A 12,980-nucleotide genomic window follows, 5' to 3' on the forward strand; every position below is an offset into this window, starting at 1 on the left:
TTTGATCTTGGCCTCAGCAACTTCTTACTCAACACGTCTCTGGAGGCAAGGGAAACAAAAGCAAAAATGAACTACTGGGACCTCATCAAAATAAAAAGCTTCTGCACAGCAAAGGAAACAATCAGCAAAACTAAAAGGCAACCGACAGAATGGGAGAAGATATTTGAAAATGACATATAAGATAAAGGGCTAGTATCCAAAATCTATAAAGAACCTATCAAAAACTCAACACCCAAAAAACAAATAATCCAGTGAAGAAATGGGCAAAAGACATGAATGGACACTTCTTCAAAGACATCCAGATGGCCAACCGACACATGAAAAAATGCTCAACATCACTCATCATCAGGGATATACAAATCAAAACCACAATGAGATACCACCACACCTGTCAGAATGGCTAACATTAGGGGCGCCTGGGTGGCGCAGTCGGTTAAGCGTCCGACTTCAGCCAGGTCACGATCTCGCGGTCTGTGAGTTCGAGCCCCGCGTCAGGCTCTGGGCTGATGGCTCAGAGCCTGGAGCCTGTTTCCGATTCTGTGTCTCCCTCTCTCTCTGCCCCTCCCCTGTTCATGCTCTGTCTCTCTCTGTCCCAAAAATAAATAAACGTTGAAAAAAAAATTAAAAAAAAAAAAAGAATGGCTAACATTAACAACTCAGGCAACAACAGATGTTGGCGAGGATGCGGAGAAAAAGGATCTCTTTTGCATTGCTGGTGGGAATGCAAACTGGTGCAGCCACTCTGGAAAACAGTATGGAGGTTCCTCAAAAAATTAAAAAGAGAACTACCCTACGACCCTGCAATTGCACTACTAGGTATTTATCCAAGGGATACAGGTGTGCTGTTTTGAAGGGACACATGCACCCCAATGTTTATAGCAGCACTATCAACAATAGCCAAAGTATGGAAACAGCCCAAATGTCCATCGACGGATGAATGGATAAAGAAGATGTGGTGTATATATACAATGGAGTATGTCTCGACAATCAAAAAGAATGAAATCTTGCCATTTGCAACTACGTGGATGGAACTAGAGGGTTATCATGCTAAGTGAAATTTGTTAGAGAAAGACAAAAATCATATGACTTCACTCATATGAGGACTTTAAGAGACAAAACAGATTAACATAAGGGAAGGGAAACAAAAATAATATAAAACTAAGGAGGGGGACAAAACATAAGAGACTCTTAAATATGGAGAACAGAGGGTTACAGGAGGGATTGTGGGGGGGGGGGATGGGCTAAATGGGTAAGGGGCACTAAGGAATCTATTCCTGAAATCATTGTTGCACTATATGCTAACTAATTTGGATGTAAATTTAAAAAATAAAAATAACTAAAAATAAACATTTAAGATAAAGAGTAAATTTTTTTACAATTCTGACTTTTCTTCACACACAAAAAATGTTGCCAGGAGTTTAAAATATAGGACTATGCCTAGTGTCTCCCATTTTCTGGAAGCATTGGCTTAACTAGTAATTTCTGTTACATTGGCTTAACTAGTAATAATGGGCAGTTGATGGAAATACGGGGTCCCACATACAACAGAAAGAACTACCCTATGTGATCCGGAGAAGCCTGTTGGGCTAAGTAGGAGAAAGGAAGAGCAAGAGATGTTTGATGTTGTAGTTTTGGTCTCTCCAATGGGTGGTGAAAGGTGGATATCCATTTTGATGGCCTTGACCCTATCCAAGGAACTTCCATAAACACTTCCCATGGCAGTGCAAAATTAAATTCCTGCTTCGGTCTAGCCATGGTCTGTCCTCTCAGGCAGGCAATAAATGATAAGCTGAGTTGTGAGTCAAGACTATGACACCTTCCCCCAACAGCTCTCACCCCTCCATCTTCCTCAGCTCTTTCCTACAGGGAATTTCAGTCTGTCTGCTTGCAGGGCAGATGCTCTAAACGGAAAGTGGCTGTAGTAGGTTTAGTTAAAGCAAACTGTGCATTCAGCTTTAGCCGGTTCCTACTCACTCCAAATCCAGACACCAAAGTCACCCCCAGCCCACAGATCCCTGTGTGATAAGCTGGTTGCATCAGCTGTTGTCCTCCAATTGTTAGAGAAAAATGCCAGTAATTTTAGGAGCGATGCTTTAGGGCTTTTCTACTCCAAGTGTGGTCTATAGACCAGCATCATCTGGGAGCTTATTAGAAGTGCAGAATTTCCACCCTGACCTCTGATATTTTCAATAAGAAACCGCATTTTAGCAGGATCTCTGGTGATCCAAGTTCACAGTGAAATCTGAGAAGCCCAGCCTTAAATGTTAGCACCTTGAGGCACCTGGGTGGCTCAGTTGGTTGTGTCCAACTTCAACTCAGGTCATGATCTTGCAGTTCTCGAGTTTGAGCCCCGCATCAGACTCTAAGCTGTCAGCACACAGCCTGAGGCCTGGTTTGGATTCTGTGTGTGTGTGTCTCTCTCTCTGCCCCTCCCGGCTTGCTCGCTCTCTCTCTCCCTCAAAATAAACAAACATTTAAAAAAAATTTTTTTAAGTGTTAGCACCTTAAATGACAAATCATAAATCTAGCTCTCTCTGCTCATTCAGCCACCTTATGATTATAATTTGGCTACTGCAATGGAAATGCCTATCGCAACATCCTTTTCCTTGCATCTTTAATAACAGAACCCCAATTTTATTTGGGGAAGGAGTGTGCCTTCCCAAAAGACCACAGTTTCCAACTGCCCTTGCAGCTGGAGGAGGCTATGAGACCAGATTTTCAATGACATGTAAGTGGAAATGTTGATGGGCCTAATGAAAAGCCCCCAAAACAGGTGGCGTATCATTCTTTCTTCTTTCGTCCTAACTGCTGCTGACACATGAACATCGTGACTGGCCTTCATCGGTCATCTTGGAACATGAAGTGGCCTGGAGCATGGAAGTCACAGGCTGAGGATGGCAGAATAAAAAGGTAAAAGCTTATATCCAGATGATACACTGAAATTACTATATCAGCCTGGAGTTGAATATGTACAGACTTCTTCTACGGAAAAGAGAAACTCTGTCTGGGTTAAGCCACTGTACTTTGGGATTTTGTGTTATAGGTTGCTGTTCTCGTTTAAGTGTCTAGAACTTACCAAAAACTGAAAAAAAAAAAAAAAAAAAGCAAACATTCAGCCCCTCAACGGTTAAATCTCTTCTTGTAAATTAATAAAAGGAGATTCTGCTTTCTACACCAGTCTCTCTGAACTCTGACAATGTGACTTTGTCCCTGAAAAATGATCTGGTGACTGTGTGTTGGCACAGGGGAGTAAGGGTGACGGTTGAGGAGGACCACCAGGTGGCCAGCGGATCCCTCTCCAGACAGCACCCCTCTCTTGCCTTTCATTTTCTTCTAACATTACTATGTACTTTTGGTGAGAAAAAAGAGAAAGAAAAGGCCTAAATAATTCCAGACGGAAAAATCCACTATTCAATAACCTCTAAGAATCAATGTATATATAAACTGTTTTCTAGGTTATGAAGAGTTAACTGGTTTTTGTGTATATGTCAATGTTCTACACAGAACTATTGTTCTAATCTTTTTTTAAAAGAGAGAGAGAGAGTGAGTGGGGGAGAGGGGCAGAGGGAGAAAGAGGAAAGAGAGAGAATATTAAGCAGTCTCCACGCTCAGTGTGGAGCGTGACCTGTGGCTTGATCCCATGACCCTGGGATCTTGACCTGAGCCGAAATGGAGAGTCAGACGCTCAACTGACTAAGCCACCCAATTTTGATATCTTAAATTCCAAACTACAGTGATATTTGTTTTATGCTTTATACCTTACAAAGCTTTTTCACATACTCAGTCTTATTTAATCTTCAATAGCTTTGTAAGAAGGTATTTGATCCACCCATTTATATACAAGGAAACTAAGATTCAGAGAGGTTAAGTAATGTGCCCAAGACACACAGCTAGGAAGTAGCAGTTATTTCATCAGGCTCCTTGACACAGTGCCACACTCCCCTAATCCTATGCAGGGATTCACTTAATGGGGCCAGAGGATATGTGGAGGGGATATACTGGGCAAGTGGCAGATAGCGTCCTCTTTAATCACGCCATATAGACTTTGCATATTTATATACACTGTATCCTATATACACTGGCTGCAAGCTGGCTTAGTTTTTCCTTTCGGAAGAAAGGAGCTGGAAGGAGCATGAGATTACCTGCTATTATACAACTCGTCCCTCAGATGAAGATCCAGAGAAATGAAATAATTTATCTAAGATCTTAGGGTTAGATACAGGTCTTAGACTATATCCCCAAACTCCTTACCTCCAGGAAAGTGAATTCTCCTCCAGAAATATCCCCATGATTCTCAGTAAATTCTGAGGAGATCATGTTACCACAGCAATGTTTTGACCAAAATAAAGGAGTATCCTTGGTTTAGTATATCAAGATGCAACTCTGGTTGCTAGCTAAATCTGGCCCAGACTTGTACCGTTTAACACCAAAATGAATCACTGGCTGTTCTGGGACACACGTATTAGTAAGGGAATTAGTCCACTTAGAAGCCACAGCAGCTATGGTCTTAAGTCAGCACATTTGAACTACCTTGAATTTATATTTGAAAAATGTCTAAAATCAATCACCACATAGCTTTACACATAAATATTATTCTACAGAGCTGTAGACACAAAACCAGTTTCCTAGGGGTGCCTGGGTGGCTCAGTTGGTTAAGTGTCCAACGTTGGCTCAAGTCATGATCTCACAGTTCATGAGTTCGAGCCCAGCATTTGTGCTGACAGCTCGAAGCCTGGAGCCTGTTCGGATTCTCTCTCTTTCTCTGCCCCTCCCCTGCTCGCTCTAGGTCTCAGTCTCTCACTCTCTCAAAAATAAACATTAAAAAAAATAAAAATAAATAAACAGTTTCCTATGTAATCCTGAAACTGCCAACTTCTCTTGCAGTATAGAAACATCCAGCTGTTTCTTCAACTGAGCACCAGAGGAGGAAGCAGACTTATCATAAGACTTCACATTAGATTAAAAAAAAAAAAAATCCATACCTTTAGATGCCAGAAGCACCTTCAGTGTGTCCAGGTGTCCCCACTACAGGAGGCAGGTTAGGCAGTGACGACTGGTCAACCAACTGTCTGAAACAGAGCTTCCCCATTTGTAGCACTTGCTTATATCCATGGTGCAGATGCACAGCCAATTTCAGGCCACCAACGTGATTGTCACTGAACACAGAGTTGGGAAGAGGTGCACACATTTGCTCCAGCACTCTGAGAGACAAGGACCAAGACTGACTGGGAGATCAGTCACTTCCCTCTCATTCCAGGGCATCTGCTCCCTGTCCAGATCATCAGGCACAGTTGGCTACATTATTTAATATTTTTGTTCTTTTTTGTGCTTTGTTTTTTGGTCAAATTCATTTATTCAAGTAGATGCAAGTGAAATGTACTTCTGATCTTTCTCTCCCTCAGTTGGGAACAGGCAAAATCCTTTACACTTCCATGCTCAAAGTTGACCACTTGGATGCTATTCACCCAGGTCACTTGGGGACCAAAGGTTCCCTGACGGCCAGGCTGAACTTAAGAAACATAGAAGAACATGCTTGCCCATCTCGACCTCAGCCTCTGCCATACTCCCAGATTCCTTATTACCTTTGTCCCTGCAGGTAAACAGAATGAGGAGTCAGGTTCATGCTGGCAGCAATTTTAATATCCCCAACCTGCAAAATGTGTGGATGTTAAAACTTTATTTTCCATCATTTTTACTATGTTGGTGGATATTATTTATGCAAGGCAATATATAAAGAAATATTAGCTGTATCACACTAAAAAGAAAAAACAGAATTATAGATTTTGGATACTAACCCTTTATCCAATATGTCATTTGCAAATACCTTCTCCCATTTTGTCAGTTGCCTTTTAGTTTTGTTGTTTCCTTTGCTGGGCAGAAGCTTTTTATCTTGATGAGGTCCCAATAGTTCATTTTTGCCTCTGTTTCCCTTGCCTCCAGAGACATGTCTAGTAAGAAGCTGTTGCAGCCAATGTCAAAGAGGTTGCTGCCTGTTTTCTCCTATATGACTTTGATGGTTTCCTGTCTTAAATTTAAGTCTTTTATCTATTTATTTTTGTGTATGGTGTAAGAAAGTGGTCCAGTTTCATTCTTCTGCATGTTGCTGTCCAGTTTTCCCAACATCATTTGCTGACAAGACTTGTCTTTTTTTCTATTGGATATTCTTTCCTGCTTTGTCAAAGATTAGTTGGCCATACATTTGTGAGTCCAATTCTGGGTTCTCTATTCTGTTCCATTGATGTGAATGTCTGTTTTTGTGCCAGTACCATACTGTCTTGATGATTACAGCTTTGTAGTATAGCTTGAATTCTGGGATTGTGATGCCTCCTGCTTTGGTTTTCTTTTTCAAGATTGCTTTGGCTATTTGGGTCTTTTCTGGCTCCATACAAATTTTAGAATTATTTGTTCTAGCCCTGTGAAAAATACTGAGGTTATTTTGATAGCAATTGCATCCCCAATGTTTATAGCAGCACTTTCAACAATAGCCAAATTATGGAAAGAGCCCAAATGTCCATCAACTGATGAATGGATAAAGAAAATGTGGTGTATACACACACACACACACACACACACACACACACGCATACACACACACATACACACACTGGAATATTACTCATCAATCAAAAAGAATGAAAGCTTGCTATTTACAACAACGTGGATGGAACTAGAATGTATTATGCTAAGGAAATAAGTTAGTTAGAGAAAGACAAATATCATATGATTTCATTCATATGTGGAATTTAAGAAATAAAACAGATGAACACAGGGGAAGGGAAGGAAAAATGAGATAAAAACAGAGAGGGAGGGGCGCCTGGGTGGCGCAGTCGGTTAAGCGTCCGACTTCAGCCAGGTCACGATCTCGCGGTCCGGGAGTTCGAGCCCCGCGTCAGGCTCTGGGCTGATGGCTCAGAGCCTGGAGCCTGTTTCTGATTCTGTGTCTCCCTCTCTCTCTGCCCCTCCCCCGTTCATGCTCTGTCTCTCTCTGTCCCAAAAATAAATAAATGTTGAAAAAAAAAATTAAAAAAAAAAAAAACAGAGAGGGAGGCAAACCATAAGAGACTCTTATATACAGAGAACAAACTGAGGGTTGCTGGAGGCGGAGGGGGGGTGGTAGGGGATGGGCTAGGTGGGAGATGGGCAATAAGGAGGGCACTGTTGGGATGAGCACTGGGTGTTGTATGTAAGTGATGAATCACTGGGTTCTACTCCTGAAACCAATACTACACTGTATGTTAACTTGAATTTAAATGTTAATTTAAAAAAAAATAAAAATAATAATTCATAAAAGAAATAAGAATCTGTGTAAAAATATTTTAAATTTTTTATTTTTGGCAAGAATATTCTTGATCTTTTTGATGAGGTTAACATGCATATGTATGTATAATGTACATTAAACTTAAATTTACAGCTTAATGAATTTTTACCTAGGTACACACACATAACTACCATCTAGATCAAGAACTAGAACATTCCCAGGATCTTCCTCTTGCTCCTTCCTAATCAATATGCACTCCCTCAACCAACCCCAGACATTTCACTGTTTGTTGGTTTGTTTGTTTTTAAGATATTTCCTAACCATGGACTCATAAAATGGCAGAACTGATCCAAAATGCTTATAGTACTGATGACACAGTGGAAACTCAGTAGCCAAGTGATCCTCTCAAGGTGATTAATTTGCTGTCTGGGCTGATTCTAGAACTTAGAACCCAATTCTAGTCCAGTAGTTCTTAAAGTGCTTCCCCCAAACGGGCAGGACAACATCACATGAAAACTAGTTAGAAATGTAAATTCTTATCTACCCCTCACTCCTACTCACTGAATCAGAAACTCTGAGGAAGGGCTCTGTGATCTGCGTCTGAACATGCGTGCTCTCTAGCTGATTCTCATGCTCACTCAGGTTTGAGACACTGGACTACACCAAAGTCTATAAATCAAATATTAATTAGAGTTCATAAAGTTCTCGTTAATTGTGAAATTTTACTTAATATCAGACATAGGCTAATTTTAAGGGATATTTAGGAAGCATGGATACCCATCTATACTAGAAAATCAATAAAAAAATACCCAGTAGTAGAATGGTGTGGAAAATAATATGAGTTCTGCTATTCATTAGCCATACAGCTTGGACAAGACCCTCTACCTCTTTGAGCCCTAGTTGTTTCTAGGTGTAAAATGACTCTAGTATGTCAGCTCCTAGATTGAATCTTGACCGTGCTTATATTTTGTTTGATCTGCCCAGAAATCTGGCTGGTTTGTCTGCTTGTTTGTTTTAAACTAATTGCTACGATAGGAGCAGTTAGTAGTCATCAAATATCCGACTTCTCCTTTTCATTTCCCTGCCTTCTTTGGAATCAAGCAACCCCACCTCATCAATGGCCTGTGAAATGAAATGCTGTATGTTACTTCCTGGCCAAGGCACCTAAGAGCTGGTGTGCACCTTTATCTCTTCCTTCCCCTGCAGTGGGGCCTTGGAAACCATATACTGAGTTGGCAGCATCATAAGATAAAGGGATCCTGGTTCCTTGAGTCACCAGATGGAGGAAAATTCTGGCCACCTGCATGTGATTCTGTATGGTGTGCTTTTTGTATGGGGAATTGGTCACATTATTTTTAAATTTGGGAAATTTTACACATACACAAAATCTGTATTCCTGACTCGTCTTAAGAATGAGAAGAGGGTCGGGGCGCCTGGGTGGCGCAGTCGGTTAAGCGTCCGGCTTCAGCCAGGTCACGATCTCGCGGTCCGTGAGTTCGAGCCCCGCGTCGGGCTCTGGGCTGATGGCTCAGAGCCTGGAGCCTGTTTCCGATTCTGTGTCTCCCTCTCTCTCTGCCCCTCCCCCGTTCATGCTCTGTCTCTCTCTGTCCCAAAAATAAATAAACGTTGAAAAAAAAAGAATGAGAAGAGGGTCAACTGGGTGGCCCAGTTGATTAAGCATCTGACTTCAGCCCAGGTCATGATCTCATGGTTCGTGGGTTGGAGCCCTGCATCAGGCTCTGTGCTGACAGCTGGAGCCTGGAGCCTACTTTGGATTCTGTGTCTCCCTCTCTCTCTCTGCCCCTCCCCTTTTCATGCTCTCTCTCTCTCAAAAATGAATGTTAAAAAAAATAAAAAGACGATCTGGCAATGCTGGGCTTGAATTCCTAAATAGCAATAATTGTCTAGAGCTGGGTGATGCCTCCCCATCTTGCACTCATTTTCCCCAATGTCCTCACCATTTCCTCTAGAAGACATTTCCTTTAATAAGCCCCAACAATACAGCTGAATGTAAGTTGCCACTTAATATCATTGTTGTAGTCATTTTCTTATAATCAAGAGGAAAGTGAAATATCTGTGTATGCATATTCCTAACAAAAATAACAAAAGTGGGGAAATTAAATACAGATCATGAGGGTTAATGTGAAATTACAAGTGAGCAGTGTTCTTTGTGGAAGAGGAGAGAACATTTCTAAATGTTTAATGTTCAAAGTGTGGCCATGTCAAAAGAAGGCAATTTAATGTGCTATTCTGAAGTGGCCTATAGGAAGAGCTGGGTGTCGGGCAAAAATGCCTGCTAAAAATTAACTAAAAAATAGGGCTTAAATTTCAACAGAGGTTCTTTTTGAGAATAAAATAAACTGTACTTCTGTGAATATAGTTACATATGAAATGAGAAAATTATACCCTACTTGCTTCATTCATTTGCCTGCCTAGTCCCTAGAGGCATTTGATTCTGAGGATTGAAGGGGAGAGAACAAATGAAGAATACCTAACATGGTATGCAGAATATACAGCTTGGTGCCTGGCATGTAGCTGACTCCAAAAATGTTAGTTTCCTTTCACTTAGTTTATTTATCTTGATCGCAGAAAAGAATACTGGAATCTATTTCCAACTTTAAAGTCCAACAGTTCAATATGTACATACAATCAAGAAGACCAACAAACTGGGCCACTTCCAACAAGGTGAGGAGAATCAGAGGGGAGAGCAAAGCAGGAAGGGAGTGACTTCTTTATCAAGAGAGAAGAGATTTTAATTCCTCGGTCTGAAAAAACAAAGGTTTGACAAGAGACATGATCAAAACTATGAAGTCTTAGATGCAAGGTGTAGAAGGTAAGGCTGTTGTTCAGTATATATTTCCCCCATCTCTTTCCCTTCCCACCTCCATGGGAAAATAGTACTTCCCAATCCCATGGATGTCAGACTTGGCCATATGGCTTGTTTTGGCCAATGGAATGTGGCCTCTGGAAGCTTCTGACCTCCACCAGGAGAAGAGCATGGTCTAGCCTTCAGCCTGGACCACAGAATAAGCCCCATGGAGCAGATACACAATCTGGAACCAATTTACACTGACCTGCAGACCCACAGCAATCAATATGTGCTTAGTGTTGTATGCCACTGAATTTGGGAGTACCCTTTTATTCTGCCTTAACTTCAGCAGAAGTTCACCACTATGGAAGGTGTATATGATGAAGGACTTTCCTAATCCCCCAAATGCCAGGACTAGGCATCTAGAAATTGTTCTATCTGAAATTTTAAAAGAGAAATCATTTTTATTTGGTACCTCTTCTTCAAAGCCCCCACTCTTAACTTAGATGCCCCTTCTCTCCATTGCCCCGAACTGTTTAGTTTTAGTCATACACTGTAGGTAGATTTTCCCCATCTAATTATTCCCTCAAAATGATCTGTCCTTTGGGCCATGCCTTCAGTTTTGCTTTCTCTCTAATAAAAATAATGAAGGCTAATAAGGGCTCCTGGGTGGCTCAGTCGGTTAAACGTCCAACTTCAGCTCAGGTCATGATCTCCCACCCTGTGAGTTTGAGCCCCACATCGGGCTCTGTGCTAACAGCTCAGAGCCTGGAGCCTGCTTTGGATTCTGTGTCTCCCTCTCTCTCTGCCCCTCCCTCACTCATGCTCTGTCTCTCAAAAAATAAATAAACATTAAAAAAAATTTTTTTTAAATAATGAAGGCTAATAATAAATAGCACTTTCTATGTGGCAGGCATTGTTCTAAGTGCTTGGCAAAATTTAACTCATTCGATTTTCACAGCCATCCTATGTGGTTAAGTACTACTAATATCTACATTTCATAGATGTATAAACTGAGGCATACAGCAGTTGAGTAATGGTCCCAAATAACATAGAGTTAGTAAGTGGAAGAGTAAGGGTTCAACTCAGGTAGTTTGCCCTTAGAATCCAAACTGTTCCCCCTTGTTTTCTCCTTCTCCCATAGTGATGAATTATATGGATAAACTAATGTACATTAATTTGTTATCCAATGCTAGTTTGTTATTTCCTCAGCTAATATAAGACCATAATTCATTATATGTGTAGAGAGCCCCGAGGAAATGAATCTAATAATGGAATGTTGCCCTTATGACAAGCCATTAAGGAGATGATTTGAGGGTGATATTGTTTCTCATGATCACAAACACTCTAAATGAAAGCCAAAGAATTAGCAAACTGAAAACTTGAAAGAAGTAATTTTGTTGGGGGGCCGGGGGGAGGAGTGAATCCTGTCTTTTGATGGCGTGTGAGGAACACGAGTTGGGTCAATGAAAACCCAAATGCCGATTAGGAGCTTTCCCATTCTAAAAGGGTGAGGTAAGTTGGATTAAATTCTCCTTGTGGAGGCTGGGCAGTCCTTCTCCAGGATTTCAGGTTCCACCTCCTCAGGCTTGTTTGGATCTTGGCTCAGTGGTTGTAAGGCAGCTTCAGCCCTATCATCCCTGCATCATGTCTACATATAAAACACCACTTCTTTAGAAGTTCCCGCAAAAATATCAATGAGACCAAGCACGTGATTGTTTCATTTTTACTAAAAGCATGTTAAGACACAGAGAAAGTGGGGGGTGCGTGGCTGGCTCAGTCGGAAGAGCAGGTGACTCTTGATCTTGGGATTGTGAGTTCAAGCCCCACACTGGGTACAGAGATTACTTAAATAAACTTAAAAAAAAAAAAAAGAGGGGCGCCTGGGTGGCTCAGTTGATTGAGCTTCCGACTTTGGCTCAGGTCATGATCTCACAGTTCGTGAGTTCAAGCTCCACATCGTGTTCTGTACTGACAGCTCAGAGCCTGGAGCTTCAGATTCTGTTTCTCCCTCTCTTTCTGCCCTTCCCCCCACTCATGCTGTGTGTGTGTGTGTGTGTGTGTGTGTGTGTGTGTGTCTCTCTCTCTCAAAAATAAACATTAAAAATTAAAAAAAAAAAGACACAGAGGAAGGGATCATATCACAGACTACACAGCCATCTGTCATCTCATGAGGCCCCAACCAGTTCCGCAGGTCACACTTTTTTCAAAAATACTTACACCCTCTATGGGGGCTTTTGGTGGGCAGTCCCCCAGGTCTGGCTGCTTCTCTCAAATGAAAAAGCCACCAACCCATCTGTTCCTCTAGCTTTCAGCAAGTGTTTCCCCTAGAATTCTGATAAATCCAAACATCTCTATCTTGTTACAGTAGAAAATATTAAGAAAAACAGTGAGCTAAAATAACCTGATCTCCCACAAGAAAATCTATAAGGTATTGGAATGAATAAAAGAGTAAATGAATAAAAGAGTAAATGAATAAAATTGGTAGATATAGGCTCAATACTTAAAGACCAATAGCATGCCCCCACATATATACATAACCTTATTATTACACGAATAATCATAAATAAATGAATCAGCATATATTTACAAAGATGCCATTTAGCCTATTTGCAAAAACTATAGGGCATCTAGTGATAATTGTAACAGAAGATGTTTAATAGAACAACCTAACTATTCCTCTGAGGGATAGTGAGTTAATTAATAAAGTGTGGTTTATTCAGACAGAATTCTATATCACAATTAAAATGAATGATCCAATGGCACACCTGGGTGGCGCAGTCGGTTAAGCATCAGACTTCAGCTCAGGTCATGATCTTGCGGTTTGTGAGTTTGAGCCCCATGTCGGGCTCTGTACTGACAGCTCAGAGCCTGGAGCCTGCTTTGGGTTCTGTGTCTCCCTTTTTCTTTGTT

The sequence above is a fragment of the Lynx rufus genome, unplaced genomic scaffold (assembly GCF_022079265.1).
Source record: "Lynx rufus isolate CCGP_SWC_20201006 ecotype Redwood Valley unplaced genomic scaffold, mLynRuf1.p SCAF_5, whole genome shotgun sequence".
NCBI lineage: Eukaryota > Metazoa > Chordata > Mammalia > Carnivora > Felidae > Lynx > Lynx rufus.